The sequence below is a fragment of the Bacillus rossius genome, chromosome 7 (genome assembly GCF_032445375.1).
Source record: "Bacillus rossius redtenbacheri isolate Brsri chromosome 7, Brsri_v3, whole genome shotgun sequence".
NCBI lineage: Eukaryota > Metazoa > Arthropoda > Insecta > Phasmatodea > Bacillidae > Bacillus > Bacillus rossius.
Window position 1 is genome coordinate 44,219,592 of NC_086335.1, and position 17,619 is coordinate 44,237,210.

At 37.8% G+C, this 17,619-nt stretch overlaps 1 protein-coding gene across 10 annotated transcripts in view; it reads right to left on the minus strand.

Moving 5' to 3' along the window:
• LOC134533921 (kinesin-like protein unc-104) overlaps positions 1–16,843 on the minus strand; it is a 191,719-nt gene extending 174,876 nt beyond the window's left edge. For 7 of the 10 annotated variants that reach the window (XM_063371718.1, XM_063371725.1, XM_063371721.1 and 4 more), the window contains exon 1: positions 16,753–16,810. The gene's annotated coding sequence lies outside the window, so the exon portion shown is untranslated. Of the gene's footprint in view, positions 1–16,752 lie in introns of all 10 variants that reach the window. The other 3 variants (XM_063371726.1, XM_063371727.1, XM_063371716.1) reach the window with 1 other exon arrangement.
• Between the last annotated feature and the right edge of the window lie 776 nt (positions 16,844–17,619).

Consider the following 17,619-nt stretch of genomic DNA (forward strand, 5'->3'; position numbering starts at 1 on the left):
TACCTATCAAGAAATAACGCGAATAATGAACGTCGTCGCAATTATAATGATTAGAGACCCGGAACATTCGCGGGTTCAATGACCTCCAGGATAGACTCCAATATCCTCTACACATTCGGGCAAATGCCAACTGATCATTGGCTGCTGACTTGTGAGTCGTCTCGACTGGGTGGCCTGTGATTCGACACTTCTATGAGTGAGGGTCTCTAATTGGCCCTCAGTCCTCCAGATTAACAGTGAACCAATGAAAGAAGCAGCACTAAGGTACAATTATTTGAATTTTAGCATAACACGAAATGAACCCGCGAATTTTCCGGGTCTCTAATAATGATATAACGATGGTTACGCGCTGTATTTTATTTGTACATGGAACAGAAATATCCATAAAAAATTACAGATATTTGTAAAATTTGTACATTTACATTAAAAAAAAATACAACTTCAAAATAGTGTTCACAGACCTAATACTCGTTCGTATTCTTACCCGGGGATTTATGGTTTTGTTGTTCCAGTATTAACCGTGCACACTAATAAGCATGATACAAAAGAATAAAGTTCAATTATTGAATACTCTATTATTTTTTCCATGGTTTAAAAATATATATAAGCTTGAATAGACCATCAAGTAAAATATAAAATTATGTGACAATTTTCGTAAGCAATAGGTACTCAGTATTATCTCCAAAAAGTATTTCATATATGTAAAAATAACCGCAGTCATGTGTTTTACAAAGTACAATATCTTTCTAATAATATTACAAACTATTTATGGCAACTGGTTTTCAAAATAATTTTTTTGTAAAAGTACAGAAAAAAAATTCTCTTTGCAGGGTGTACGGCCGAGTTGGGAAGAGTGCGCTGTCAAAGTTTTTTTTTTTACAGTTACTTTACGAGAGCTACTGGTTATTAATCATCCAGAACTTCTCGCAAACTCACAAGAATAGTATTGACGTAGGCGTTTAACAAAACCCTTCAAAAACTGGCTGAAACGAATGCTTTCCTCCCTCCACCATCCGTGTACACTCTGTTCGTAGCGGAACACATTACTCCGAGGTCGGAATATGGCAGTTCCTACGAAGACGGAGTTCACTGGGAACGACGAAGAAGACTTGGTTTATTTGAAGCGCGCTCTTCAAGTCCGTTAACTTAACCGTATTAACTTACCGGCATTTCGCAATATGCCCGCCAGTCGCTGCATGGGCGCCATTTTTGTAGCTGCACAGAAAGAAATGTTCTCTACTTTTACAAAAGATTTTTTTGGATACCAGTTGCCAAGAAATAGTTTGTAATGTTCCAGGAAAGATATTGTTATTTTTTGCATGTATGAAATATTGAGAACTTCTTACGAAAATTGGTACATAATTTTATATTCTAACTGATGTTTAATCCAAGCACAATTTTGTTTAACCAATGAAAAATATGATCTAATTTTCCATAATTTAACTTTATTATGTTTATTTTTTATGCTTACTAATATGTGCAGTTAATGATGGAAAGCTAGTCAAAGAAATTATTAAAAACAACTTTTAACTATTGGAGGTTCTGGGACAACACAAAGCATATATGCCGGGGTACGAATCAGAATCCAGTATCACTGCGAATACCATTTTGTAATGATACACTGTTTTCATTTAAATGTACAAATTTATAATTATCTGTAGTTTTTTTAATATACGTTTCATTTTTAAAAAAAAATACCGTGCCGGGCCGCACGCACTGTAAACAGCTGTAAAAGTGGTTTTATCTCCTCCCCTTCCTCCCACGGAGTGAAATTCTGCGTACGCTCCTGTTTCCCAAGTCAAGACCTACTGCGTCGATGGTCCGGAAACTGTGGGTGACGAAGCTACAAGGGAAGGAGGGGGGGGGGGAAGAGGGCGCGCTTGAACAACGGTCGGCCTTATCGCCGCTAAGCAACTGGTCGGCCCAGCAGCGGGACACCACCAGCCCTCCCAGGGGTCACGACCCCTGCACGACGACCCTTGTCCTGGTCTGTGTAAGCCGACTGCGGCCCCCGCCTCCGCCAGCCAAAGACGCGCTCAAAGAATGAACCAGATCTCTATCCTCGAGATCGGAGTGACGGCATAGGACTGCAGTACAGACGGAATGCTTGGGGATGGTAGGGTGAGACTAGGCTACGCTCTCTGAACCATTCGTGCAATGGGGGAGATTGATTTAAAAACCATTCCATGGACACACCACCAAAAGGGTGTGGAGGGGGGGAGAGACTGCAGGGGGCGATGGCTCCTCCTTAGTCCAAATTTTATTTTAGAAGTTTTACTTCTTTAGGCGCGTTATGAAAAAATTATGACAGTGAATTTTTACGATGCACACTCAGCACGTAACGAAAAATGACAGGATTAAAAAAAAAATTTGTTGTTTGTAAAGTCGGTTTACGGGCGATAGTTTAACGTGACAACGTCATAACAAAACATTGATGAAATGATTGCATACTTTTATGAAGAAAATTGAATCATTTTTATTTAAATAATAAAAGAATAAATACTTGATATTATACTAGTAATCAGATTTTCAACATGCAAGAATAATTAACCTTGATTGAAGAAATTGTTGTTGAAATATACAATGAAAACCACAGATTAAAATTCGTCGAGAATATTTTACGTTTTTATGTCTTCCAGTGCTCAAAATGATATGCAATTGTGGCCCCGGGCACGAAATTTTATTTATAATTCATTAATAATAACGCCCCTCACGATAAACAAAGGAAAATATGTATTAACGAGTGCCTGGTTGCCACGGAAGCGGGTAGGTAGTGCGATTCGTTCGGTTCGCATCCGTCACCGTAGATGAAGGCACCGTAGGGGAATAATATTATTTCGTTTTTATAATACGATTTTATAACAAATAAGCATCTCCAAATACACCAAACATATTTATAATGTGTTACAATATTTTTTTAAAACATTGTGCAAAAGATCCCGGGTGTAATTTCAATTATTATGTGTAACTGTAAAACACCATTGTTCGTACAAAAACGTATTTGAAAATTCAACATTACTTTTAAATAACCGTACCGATTGTGCTGAAAATCGGTGGACGATCATTAAATTACATAATATTAATAATTCAAACTACGAAAACATGATTGAAAAGTCAAATCGATGGTTGTTCCAATCGAGTGGACGAGAGATGCGGTGCAAGCGTACAATGAGCGTAACAGGACACATCGTAGTGGGACAATGTGCGATACGGGACACTTTTTCGTGCGTGCAGCCGGCGTTCATCGATTTATTAGACGTTGTCACATCAAAAAGCTACATACAAATAACAATTATATAGTATGTGTTTTAAAATCATATACTTTAGTGATTTATATTGAATACAGGTCCATATACTTTTTAAAAGTATATATTGTTTATATTAGTGATAGAAATTATGTTTATAAACTTTTTCATCTGTATTTTCATGTGTATTTGTATAAGTGAGGTTATGTCCCCGAATGTATAACGATTTCATGTTAGTCTCCTGGCCGTTTTCATGGGAATGTTTGTGAGGTTATGTTTCCGTTTGTATAATTTAGTTGCATAAAAATGTATAAATTTGAATAATTATTCATAATATATATTGATTTCATTATTAATTAAAATTTATCTCGAATATTTTATTAGATGTTATAATTAATTTTATACACGTGATTATATTAATAGTGAAAACTGAGTTTTTTAATGTATATATTTTTTTATTTGATTGAATTTATTCTTTACTAACCTTATTTATAATATAAATCCAGTCCTTTTATTATTTTATTTCTGTTAATTATTTGCATGCGAAATTAAAGTTAGTCTTTTTATTACTTCAAGTAGGTAAGAGTATTTTCTAACGCGAGTGCATAAGTACACGCACCAGTTCTCTGCTCCAGTAAGTCAACGACCCATCTGGACGACCCAGGCGTCTCTCGCTTCGCGCTCAGACCAGCGGCGGGGCGCGGGGAGTCGAGCAGCCAATCAGACGCAAGACGGCCCGGCCAATTAGCGACGAGGCGGGCTCGGGGATTACGACGGCGCGGCGTCGGCTGAATTGTTCCTCCTTCGCTCCCTCGACTGAGACGGGCTGTCGTCGGCGGGGTCCACGTGCGGTGATACGGGATATTTCCTTACTAAAATCTACTTACTGTCAAAAGCATTCACACGCTGTAAGAAATTATTCGTAACTTCACCACAGGCTAACGTACGGGCGTGATAAGAAACTAATACTGGTAAAGATTTTCCCCCTCCCCCCCCCCCCCACATACACACACACAAACCCTCGATTACATTGTAGGTATATCTCCAACACAGAAAAAGGTTAAAGACGCTATCTTGGTTTCGATGTTTTTTGGGCCATGACAATTATCTATGATTTAATTTAAAAATATGGCATCGTTAAAGCATAGTAGGATATAATTAAGTGGAATGCCTGGTTGCTCCAAAAATTTCTCCTGTGAAGTAATTGGCTTTCAGTACACACTTAATTCACTTTTACGAATGACTACAACTGTTAACAGAAAATATATTACGGTGTTTTGAAAAAATCTTAATGTGTGATCTTCGTCTAAACAAAGACATATTTTCGGTATGAAACGTTAAAAATTGATATGGCATGAAAATTGATGGTGTCTTTCGGTTCCTAACTCTCTCCTAGAAAATTATAGAAAGTAACTGTAATTGAGTGTTAGATATTCCATACAATGTATCTAATTAATAAAACTCAACACTGACTGACGACGCACAGCTTAAACCAGTGGATCTAGAAGCATGAAATTTGACCTAGGAGTTCCTTACATAACGTAGGTGAGCACTACGAAAGGATTGTAGAAAATTCATCCCCTAAGAGGGTTAAATAGAGAATGAAAGTTAGTATGGAAGTTTGTCATTTTTGCATTTCGAAATATGGAAATTGGTGTTCATGCTGATGTTTATGTTCAGGCTTATGTTGTATCAGCGTTTTTTTAGGTAATTATTCAAAAATGAGGATCAAATATTTTCCCATCGGTTACACGGATAGTAGATTAATAAAGTCGATGTATGTTAACTGTTTGTATTATTGATTTAAAACATACTGTATAGCATGTAAGTTAGGTTACACGTCATTTAAAGTTAGTAATCTGGAAAATGAAACGAAGTTTAATTTTAGTTCAGTTTCTAATTAAATTTGCATGTTCCATCAATTTCAAATATGTATCTTATTTTAAAGTGACTAATAGGACCTGCGTATTATTTATTAAGTAAAGTATACGTAAAAAGCAAATTAACTTTCTTTCTGGGCTTTGGAACCCCGTGAATAACCATCTCTTAAAAACAGTTCAGACGGACAGAGCACCTGCGATAGAGCTGGGTGCAGACAGACACGTCACGACGCAGCAGGTGGGTGGGTGTAGAAAATAAAAAGGTGGTGAGGACAGTTCTGCAAATTGCGTTATTTCCGGTCTCGAATGAAGAGGAAATTAATCGCTTTCGATCTGGTCAGGGACACAAGCTGCGCCAGCCATAATCCTGCGCGACTGGAGAGGGGGGATTGTAGGAGGAGGGGAGGGGGGGTCGTGATTACGTCAGCTGACTGCGGCAGACGGTGCGAGAGCTACAACGTGCGTGGACAACAATCTGAGAGCGGGCTCGTAGCAGCACGGCAGCGCAGGGCAGACAGGGTGTACACATATATCTTAAATAAAATTTTGCCCCACTTTCCCCTGACCAAAATTTCACATTTCCCCGACTAATTTCCCTAAATAATTTACCTATATTCTGAAAGAGCTTCAAATCATCACAAGAGATGCCCTAAATCAAAAATAATCTTATACATGTTGTACATGTCATTTTATAGTGTGAATGACTCTGCACTCAAACACCGACTGAAGGGGGGGGGGGGGGACTGTTATTTTACAGTCTGAGTGTTGGCAGACTAGATAGGTAAAAACTTCTTTTTTTTCCCGCGAATTACTATCATTGTGGAAGTTCCATGACTTTTCCAGGATTCAAAGCAAATTCCCTGACTTTCCTTTCACTTTCCAGAATGTCGATCCCTGGTAGAAGGTATAAAAGGGTGTACAACAAAGCTCACAAACCGAATTCCCTGGATTTATCCTGATCTCCAGTTCTTTAATGATTTTTTTTTCACTGAAACAAAAGATGTAGTAGTTTATTCCTACAGAATACAACCAATTTAAATTTTTGTACTACTTCCAAACACCGCCATTAATGTTGTTACGAACGCAATCAAGACCGCGACGCGCGTTAGGTTCGGAGCTGGCTGGCGGCCCCGCACGGCCACTGACGTCATGCGCCGTCCACTGACGTAAGGCATGCCACGCGTGCCTGGCCGGATTACAAGGGTCCTCGCTAACCATCTCCCCCCCCCCTTCCGCTCCCCACGCACTGACCCACCGAAGGTCATTGCCAATGGCCCTTTCAGCGGCCTGGGAATTCTGCGGGTTTCCCGAGACCGCCGCGAGGAGTGGCGTGAATAAGCGTCGCTGTTCTGGGTGTTTCGGGCGTCGGGTCGGTCCGGGATTCCGCGACACGTCACAGCCGCTCTCGACCCTTAGAGAAGGACGCCACGGATATATAAGCGACCACGCCGGCCTCCGCGGGAGTTCCGAGAGTTCGGAGAGTTTCTCGAGTGAAGGGAAGTGCGACATCGGCGAAGAGGGTGAGAGACCCCCTCCAGAGTGGAGTGATACTGCGTGTGCGGACAGACACGAGGTAAGAGGCGAACCACTGTTGAGCCTAGCTTCCAGTGAGGAGTGCGAACTGCGGAACTTGACAGACATTGAATGACTTGTGAATAAACATTTTTAAATGCAAATGATTGGTGATCAAGCATTTTTAAGTACAATTATTTATTAATAATGCAAATTAATAAAAGTGTAATAAAACTTAATTGGGCTATACCTTACGAACCCAGTTCCCCCACATTATATTCGTAATTTCGTATTCAGTGTCGTGACCAAACTGATTTCGCAGTAACAAAAATAAATGCTAGATATTTATGCATAAAAGGTAGTTTCTTAAATCTCAGGCGGAATTCAGCCTCGCATGCCATAAAATAGGCTACAAATCCGCTTTAAAATATTTGGCACCCCCAACAATGCAACATAAAAAAATACTGAAAACAAATACAAAATACCGTGGCACCATGTTAATGAGCTAGCTATAAAGAATAATCATTTTGTCTAACCATTTCACAGACATTTCCTGACATAACAAATGTTTCGTTAACTATTCCCTGTTTGTTTCCTTACTATTCTAGGTTCTTCTGATTCCGCTGATGGACATCATGTTCAAGCCGTGCGTGCCCGCACTATAAAACCGTTTTCTTTGCTGCAATAAATGGTTTGTTGCGAAGAACAACAATTTAGTTACAATATGAGTCACTGATAAATATTATGTTGCTGCAAACAAAATTATTGTTTATATGTATATTTGGAGTACCTAGAATTAAACTTGTTTATTCATTAACATAGTTATTGTATAACCGCAAAGAAATATTAATGTCTAAACAATCCACACATGAAAAGAAATTTTTTACTTTGATACTAATACTAAAGATTTTTTAATACTATAATTATTTAACTTTCACAAAAAAAATGTATGTTTATAATTTTTTTCGTCTTAAAGAAAGTGATTGGTTTTACAGTGTACAAACGATTTTCGGGGCATTTATTCAAATTTTTGCGTTGACCACAAATAAATTACTAACATTAATTTCTAGCGGCCATTTTTAACGTTAAAAATTTTAATGATAATTTATCCAAAAACGTGTAGGGTATTCAACATGGTGTTAAAATTGGTGACTATTTTTTTAAGTTTAATTTATTAATGTATTGTACGTTATTTCTTAAAGTGACTGTCGATTATTTATTTATATGTATTTCAAATCAAAAATATGTCTAACCAAGGTATGGCGAACAAAAACAACTGGCTATTTTTATATACAGATATTAAAAGTATTTTCTGAAAAAACATTTAGAGAACATTGTTAACTGCAGATGCTAGAAAACAATTAAAATAAGTGAAATCAATAAAAAAACATTAATGGCTGGTAGCTTGGCTTCTTCAATACAGTTTAAGTTCAAAAAAAATTAACTCTTACTTGAAACGTCTGCTTAATAGTTTGCACTATCAATCGTGGAAATTATAATTCACTGCTAAGATTTCTAAACAATTATACGGTTTGAGGTTTCTTGGCTTGGGTTTTACCCGCAACAAAAGTAAAGAGTTCATTAAAGTTTCGGTCGACATCGCAGTAGTCATTATCAGGGTAACAGTCTCCTACAGATTGTCTTGACAGTCCTCTTGACTTTAAATACTTTCGCCCAAGAGATTAGTGTTGTCTGATTGATAGCAGCTGTGGGTCAATCAGAGTCTCTTTTTCCTTCTGTTTGGTTGAGTGGATTTAATTACATTTAAGTATTTATAAAGAATAAATTCTCACTTAGGTAGCTTTCATCTAGTGCTCCTTGGATAGAAGATCCGGAATTACCCACTTCAATACAGTTATTTCAGTGCGTTGAGATCGTATTCGGAAAGTTGTTTGAATCAAAAATCTTCGGATAACTTATTCATTGACTGCAAGTCAGACGCCCGAGGAAAAAAAAATTTTTTTTCTATATATATACATACGTTCGTGCAGCTTAAAGGGCGGGTTAGGTTAGTTGGGTTTCATAAATAAAAATTCGTTATTTTTTTTCCTGGGCTGGTGGGTTTTTACAAGTCTAGGTGTTCGTGACTAAAATGAAAGGTTCGTCAGGTCAGTCTGATGACCCCCTCAACCCACCCACCCACCCCCCTTTTTTTTTTTCGGTGTGTGTGTTTTTCCGAGCAGAGGACTTCGGATATGTTCGGGACCCACATGGGGGGTCACTGAATCGCAGGCTGAATCAATGTGGCTTTCAAAACTTCACATTAAGATGTGAAACATGGAATTGTGAGCGGTAGTGGTGTTGATCCAAGGTGAAAAGGGGGGGGGAGAGGGAAACGCCACTGGCCGCGCGCCGCTAGCTCCGGCGTGTGTTGGCCGATGACGGGGCGGGGAAGGGGGAGGGTGGCCGATGACGGGAGGGCTGGGTGGGGGATGGAGTGGCCGATGACTCAGACTGCGGAGCCCGCCCGGCGGCGCCCCCGGCATCGACCCACGACGAGAGAGAGAGACAGAGACAGAGACAGAGAAACCGACAGAGGGCGCGCCAGGGTTGTTATACGTATACTACTATCGCAGCACTCGTACCATTATCGAGCCTTGTGTACCATACACCTCGATGCAGTAATGATAGGCAATAGTGTCAATATTTCATTGCATTATAAGTAAAATAGTTAAAAAGTAACGTTGCCATTATTTGTATGAAAAATGTGTTCTAAATAAGTACCTATGTCAGTAATTTAAAATACAGTTATTTTTATTTATATGCATATCAACAATTTAGTAAATATTAAAAGTAAATTATTTTTAAGAATACATGCTACTGTTCTGAGCAGTGAGACCAATTATTGTGAATATTTTGAACGGAAACATTATGCTGATGACATAACATCCTTGAGGCACAGTCTCTCGAAGAAACTCACCCCAAAACACTTTTAGGCTATATGCAGACAGTCTTGAAAGTATACCATTACACATTCAAATGGCATTTTCTTTGGGTCATAGGTAGTTCAACAGGCCCTCTTCCCCTCCACAAACAGGAATAAATAAGAAAAAACCGAAATTCGTATGATACAATCACGTGCAAGATAACATGTTGTAGCAGCCAATTAACGTAATATACTGACTTTTTTTGAGTTCTAGAGTGTGAGGAGTCTATCATTGAAAAAAGAAACAGTGCCCGTTCATTATTATGACTATACAAACCACTTTGCTGTGTTACATTACTGTGGAAACACAGAAATCTCACTTCTAGCACATATCTGATTACAGCATTTGCAATATTTATAGTGCAATAAAATCGTATGAATATTCTTAAAACAATGTGTGATTTTTTTTTTAATGTTTCATTGCTTAGTTTGCCTGTGTATCGCTGTGTTGTCGTTCTGTTGTCCAGATTATCTGTTTTGTATCATCGTTGGGTTGGTCTGTTTGTTACTGTGTTTGTCTGTATTTTCTGATTTTGTTAACATCAGTCTCTGGCGTAGGTCAGCCCACTCTGTTCGTCTGCGTCGTGAAAAATTTTTTCCCGACCAATTCCTTCCATGGTATCTCTATGCTGTCTATGCATTTAACATTTCACATCGGCTGATTTTGAATTGTTTTTCTGTGTGTTTGTGTATTCATCTTTCTTGTCAATTCTTGTTCTTCCTCTAGGACATACAGTGTAAACCAGAAAAGTTACGTATTTCTATAAAATGTTTGAAATCAGTCTTCTCCCCATTGCAAGAATATATCAAAGATTATATATGTGTCTGAGTATTTATTTATAAAATGCGAAAAAAAAAAAAATCACATCATAGTGAGTGAACCCGATCCTAGAGGGCAAGGAATGAAAACTGAAAGTCACCGTCATGTATTCAGCAGTTTTTTTTTTTGTGATTATTTCCATTATTTAAAACTGAAAATTTTGCTTCGTTAAAGCTGAGAGCAAACATCAATAGATTTTTTTGAGCCAGTAAAAGGGTTACCTACTTCTGTGCAGGTTCGGTAATTACTGGAACTTAATTAAATACTAAACAACAATGATTTCACAATAAATCTGCTTCGATTATTTCTTAAAACATTTGCTATGCCTTAACCACGTCAAATTTTCGATAACAAACAAAAAGACCTTTTTGTATAACAAAAAAAAAATCCAATCCAAGATGGCGTCCTTGCGGGTGAGCCCCAAGCGGCTGTTGGGAAGCATCAATACCTGCAAGGCATAAATGACAGATAACGAAGCATAATGCCGTAACTAGGCGTCTACCTAATTCCGTTTTTAGACGAACGTTTCGAAAACATTCGGTTATAGTCTGTGCCGTGTAACTTGTCTGCCAAATTCGACTGTTCTCAAAGTAGCACCAGTGGCGCTCATTTTCCAAATGTCAATCGCAAAGCATAACAGGTTTTTTTTTTGTTTTGTTTTGCGAGCGCTGACAACCACATGAAGTTGTTTACAAGCACTGTTGACAGAGCAACAGTGGCGGAAGGGTATGTTAACCATTGGTGCTACTTGTCATATTTGATTGGCGGTCCTAGATATTGCAGGGCCCTAGTATTTATGGAGAGCGGCTTTACCAGGTGGATGGGTGAGTAGGGGGGGGGGGGGAGGTTATGGTATAGCCACCCTCCCGCGGGAAATTTGAAAATAAAACTCTCTAAAACAACTTAAATTCCGACGATTCTTTTGCTCATTTACCTTAAGAATTTTTTACATATTTCCCTTGATAAATTATTATTTTGTTGGTTTTAACCATTCTAACGATCAAATGCCGATGAAATCACGTCAATTTACGAGACAATAAAATCCTTGAAAGATTTTTTTTTTTTTTTAATATGAAATCACGAAGACTCAGTTGAATAAAAAGGGTATTCACCAGCAGTTTAAATTGCATGCCGAAAACAATTCAATCCTTACCTTTTCCGTAAATTTTCATATTTTTTCACAGAAAACTGGACAAACAATAAGAACGATAATGAAATGGCTGGCATGTGCCCCTGAGCTGTTTCCCGTCTTGCCCGGCCCTGCATATTTCAGATAAGTTACGTAACACATATGTATCGAATGCATTATAAAGTTTTTCATATGTAGACTACTCGAGAAACCGTCGCATGTTCATAATGACAGTCACATAGGTTTCTTTCGTCTTCTTTTTGTGTTTGTTTTTTAATTGTGACAGCTTAGCTCTCGGTATGCGATATTTTGTGGGGGTGGTTTCCTGGAAGCGACGGAAATCAAGGAACGGAAATGAATGTAACCACAGTATTGCCATCTGTGGCGAATGGCGCCAAAACAAAGTTCACAAAGACAAAGGGAAACTTTATAGTACTGTTGAATTAATTTTAACACGATGAAAAGTACTATAATAAAATTCATTGTGGAAAATCATGTTTAAAGCCAAGTTTTTTTATTAGTTTTTTTAATTCTTTTTCGCTTTTATAGAAACAGTTTCATTACATAGATATTTTAAAATTTCGCTCTGCAAATCGAATTATTCGATAGTCGACGTAGGTGCGCTGGCAACGATTTCTAGCGGCGGGTGCGAAAACTACGTGTGATTGGCGTCCATAAATGTAGTTGAAAAAAAACATTTTGTGTATATTTATCACGCTCGGAATTATTTGAAAGCATTCTAAATTAAATTTCGAGTACGAGTTTCGTACTATAATTTTAATTGCAATATTGAGAACACGTGAATTTGTTCGTTACCGAGGTTTAATGATACACACAGGTTCGCAACTAGGGGGGGGGGGGGCAAGCGGGGCATACGCCCCGGGCGCAAAGCTGTGGGGGCGCCGAAATCGCTTGCATTGTAATTCCTACTAGTGGGTTTATGCATGGAAGTTACAGTAGCACAGAAACTGTTACATGTAGGTACCGAAAATGCTTAAATTTTTCCGTGGGAGGGCCCCCAGCCCGCCCGCTTTATTGGTGTGTTATGTGCAAAAAAAGAGGGGGGGGGGGGGGCCGCATGAATCCATTCATGCCCCGGGTGCCAAAGACTCTAGTTGCTGCCCTGGATACACATAACTGGAAAGTAATAAACGCTTCGCGCCACATTTTTTTTTTTCCAGCAGACCGAGTTGCATCTGATCGTTCGATAGTTACTGGTTTACTCATGGTTAGAGACCTGCAAAATTCGCGGTTTCGATGGCCTTCAGGATAGACTGCACATACCCCTGTACACTCGGGCAAATAACGCAAGTTCATTGGCTGCCGACTTGTAAGTCGTCTCAGCTGGTTTTTTCTGTGATTCGATCCTTCTTTGGTTGAGGGTTTATAACTGGTTGAGATTCGTCCAGATGAACAGTAAGCCAATAGCAAAATTATCTACGAGGTAGGCCTATATGTGTTTGAATTCTAGCCTATCACCGAATGAATCCGCGAATTTTTCAGGTCTCTACTCATGGTTCCTGGTATTGCATGGTCCCACGTGTTTCCTAGGTGGTAATTGCCTCTTGGTTGGTAAACCAGAGGTCCGAGGTTCGATTCCCAGCCGAGTCTAAGGTTATTCAAACATGTACACAAAAAAAATTCCTTCAAGTCCATATCACAGAAGGCAAAGGCGAACCACTGTAGAATCATCCTTGTTAGCGTTTCTGAAGGAGGGGGGGGGGGGTGTTTGGCATGAGAAGGTATGACAGTGATGTAATCGTCGCATCACTTGCCCACAAGCGAATAACTACTGTTCTATTCCTATGCCGTGTTTTCGCAAACAAGAATTATATTGGATGCTAAGCTTTCTTTTTCACCAACATGTAGATAATACTATTAGATGAACTTGAAGATCTTAGATGTTATTAAATTTATAACTTTCTCTGCATCAATACCTGATTGTATACTTTGTTCTTCAAATTGATTAGCTTTAAAGTAGAATATTGTGTCGTAATTGGGAATAAAATAACTAATTTTGATTGTACAAGAATTGAAAGAATGCAGAAAAATATTCTTAAATTAATATTTCAAAATTTCAGGCTTTAAATTCCTTTTAAATATTTTATATTCCTATATAAATTTAATTTGCATTTTCTATTTACTAGATGTTCAATCAGTGATGCACATTTTATTATAAACGGGAGAACTAGTTTCCCCGACGTATCGCATTCCTGTCGAGTCTCTGGGGTAGTTTCTCACCTCTCTCGGCCCTCAGTGGCACGAAGTAGCTTTCAGGGCTCGGGCTGTATGTTGGTGGCGTCCTTGCCTTTGGGTTTGCCCTCAGCACAGCACAGCAAAGATATAGTTTTAGTTAGTGTTGTTTTACCAGACAATGCTGAATGAGTTGATGTTCAATTCAATACCAAAGCAATCTCGTGATTGCAAAAAGTATAACATGTCCCGAAATAATCCTCGATATCTAGCCGTATAATTTTTTTTTTTTCAAATTGTACAAATTTGACGTTTCTTTGCTTTTTGTGTACTGAAGGTAATGTCGCGAGGTTTGTCAGCCTTAACTAGTTGCCATGCATTTTTCGCGAGACAAATCTGAACGCTCGTTAGACTGCAATAAGGCATAGCCACGCCAGCGGTTTCTTCCTTGTGATTGGTTACCGCCTGCAAGCCTTATTTGACCAGGCCATTCAGGACGCGTTTGCTTCCACGCTGAATTGGCCTAGAGACATGCAAAATTCGCGGATTCATTTCGCGATAGGCTAGCATGAAAACCACTATACCTTCGTACCGCTTCTGCGATTGGCCCACATTTTATCCGGGAAACTGTGAGCCAATGGGAAACACTAAACCAAGAAAGTGCCGAATTACGGACAGCCTAGTTGAGACGTCTCACGCGTCAGTAGCCAATGAACAGGTGTCATTTCCGCGAGTATTTAAAGGACTGTGCAGTCTATCCTAGAGGTCAATGAATCCGCGAATTTTGCAAGTCTCTAGAATTGCTGTGATTCGTGTGGCAACAGTAGACACATACTCAACCAATCACGAAACACAGACGATGCTGACGATGCTACAGTGCTTTGACTCAGCTTGTCTGGATAGCTTTTCGCGAAATGTACATGTCCGTAATGATTATACTTGTAATATTGATTATAATAACAATGTCCCCCGAGTCGTAGAGCATGCGTGACTCCTACTGTATTGGTTTATATGTATGTATGCTCTACACAAACTTCTGACAAGATAAACCAGCCTCATTCTAGAGACCCGGAAATTTCGCGGATTCCTCTGGCCTCAGGATAGAATTCAAAGTTATGGGTGTGCTCGACCCATGTTTACTTTCCTATTGGTTGATTTCTTAGCGAGACCATTTTTATCCTTATTTGGCACTGCCTGATTCGCTTACTTCTCTCCTAACTGGACATCGTTGGCTTACGGTCGTAGAGGGGCGTGTCCAGATAACTGCGGTCCAATCATGAACACAGTGCGACAGTGTGGAGGTATGCATTCTAGTTTGCGACTAAATGAATCCGCGAAAATTCCGTGGCTCTACTCATTACTTAGCTAACCTGTTTTAGCGTGCTTGCTTGGATATTTTCAATAGGCTAGACAGCGATCAACGAACTTCGGGTGACAGAAATGTAATAATTCGATTCCCAGATTGTAGCATAGATGAACAAGGTGACCAGTAACAGAAAATTATCGATCACATTTTCAAACTAAATGAGCACAACATTCTTCATTAAATATTTCGCACACATTCCCCACAAGCAAAGGCAAGTCACGGAGTTTTACAAAGCCCGACATAAAGCCCGCATCGTACAGTTTATTACTTCGTGTGCAAAGATGAAGCCCGTGATATGCTTGCCAATGTCGACCTTGTCGTACTCAAGTAAACGAACTTTATCGCCATTTATGATACTGTCGCATGGGCGAATGACAGATTATCCAATAAATAGATTAAGTGAAATGTTAAAAAACCTTCGGACACTGTCCAAATTTGGATGACTGATTTTTATTTATATATTCTGAAAAATATTCACGCAGACGTAACTATTGATGAGAATAAAAATAGTTATCGAAGGTTTGGCAAAAAATATATATATCGAATGCTTTAATCATTTCTATCGATCTCAAAATGTTTTAGGCACAATTTAGTAAATATTTTTTTTCTAAATAGTGAAAATAGTTTATAGTAGGTACTCTAATTAAAGATAAAGTAATTTAATGATATTTCCAGCAACCAAACTGTTGTTTTGGTCTTAAATATTAGAAGTTAATGCCAATGATGCGGCCATGATTTTGGAAACAAATAAATGCTTGTAGTGATATTTCTAAATTGTAAAATCGAACTACTTCCGGGCAGAAATCTCTGGAAATAAGTTTCTACACATCACAGGCGAGAATCGTTTGTCATTAAATTGTGATATCAACTCATCGCCATTAAAATTTGAATAAAAAAGATAGAAAAGCAGACATTTTAAATTGGTACCTATACTTTATGTTTACTTTATTTTTTTCTACAGTGATATGTACCGACGATAAGAAAGGATAGGGGGTGCAGATAATTTTCTGCGTTCCCCTCCTCGAAACACTTTAGATAAAATGAAAGGACATGCCTATTTACTTACGCTGCATCCATCCCCCGTTTGTTTTATTAATAATGCGTTAATGCGTGGTTACAGACATGGTTGTTAATCGGAACTTATCTACACTTGCTTGGGCAAGTGAGAACGCGTTTATTGTCCAACTGTAAGCTTCGCCAAGTTGTAAATTAATCTACCAACCAAAACAATAATAAAAACAAGTTTGTTAACGCGCAACGTTATTGATACATACAGATTTATCTGGAAACAAAACGAATAAATCTGCACAACAAAAACTCATATATTTTTAACATTTATGTACTTAAAATGTGTTTTTTATGAAACAACTCACATGCAAAATACAAGCGTATTTGCTTCACTTTCTGCAATATATCTTGAAAAAATAATTTTGCATTTACAGCATTTGAAAACCTTAGTTCATGCATTCTAGTCTGAAAACGATACTCAGTACAATTCTTATATTCTATGCATACAGAAACAGTAAACTTAATAAAGGGTATTTACACTGTAATTGATATAGAATTAAGAGAAACTTAATTTATTAAAATTATATTACGAAAAATTATTGATATACAACGCATAATACTAATATCGTATTTTCCTTAAATGAAACCATGTTATAAAATATCGTTTACTTACCAAACACACAATGCCAAAATCAACTGAACAGCTGAGCAGCTGACAACCAACAAATGCCTATCTACTTTGCGCCTGCGCGGCTCAGCGCTACAACCTACTAGGCAGTTGGTGAACTTTTTGTGGTACTATCCAAAGACTTTATGAATAATCGTATACAAGTATTATCTATATAAATGGACAATATTATAAAAGTCTGGATTTGTTGCGGGCAATGTAAAAGCATAAAAAAGTTTGGACTGGTAGTTCTAAAGAAAAAATAGTAAGAACGGAAATAAAAACTTTTTAAAATATATTTAATAAGTCGCAAACGCAATTTGATTTAGAAATAAAGAAATATTTAATTAACTGAGCATATAAAAATAATTTCCTTTCCAAAAAGCCTACACTTAAAAATAAAAATAACAAAGTGTTTTATCCAAAAGAATCATCTCCAATTTGACAATGAAAATTGGCAGGAGCATACATCGATGAGATGCCATCTTTTTTAAAAACATCTTATGACGATTATGACAACGTAATTTTATGACAAAAATTTTATAATTTTCTCCGTGTTTTAGCATGGTAAACAACAAAATATAATTCCTGAACTTGTTATAATGACTAGTTACGGTAACACATCCCCCATGTGAGTTATTAGCGTTTAATACAACAATCTTTAAAGAATTAAAATAAATAAAATATCCATATCAAAAAAGCGAGATTATAATCTCAGAAAATTTCTAAAGTTACAATTTGATTAATGTAATCCTATGAAATGTATTACTAAAAATATTTGAATGCAAGATGGCGTCTAAAATTTAAATTAACAAATAAGTTATTTTTCACAAATAACAGCTCATAAATGTGTAAATTGTCATTTAATACATT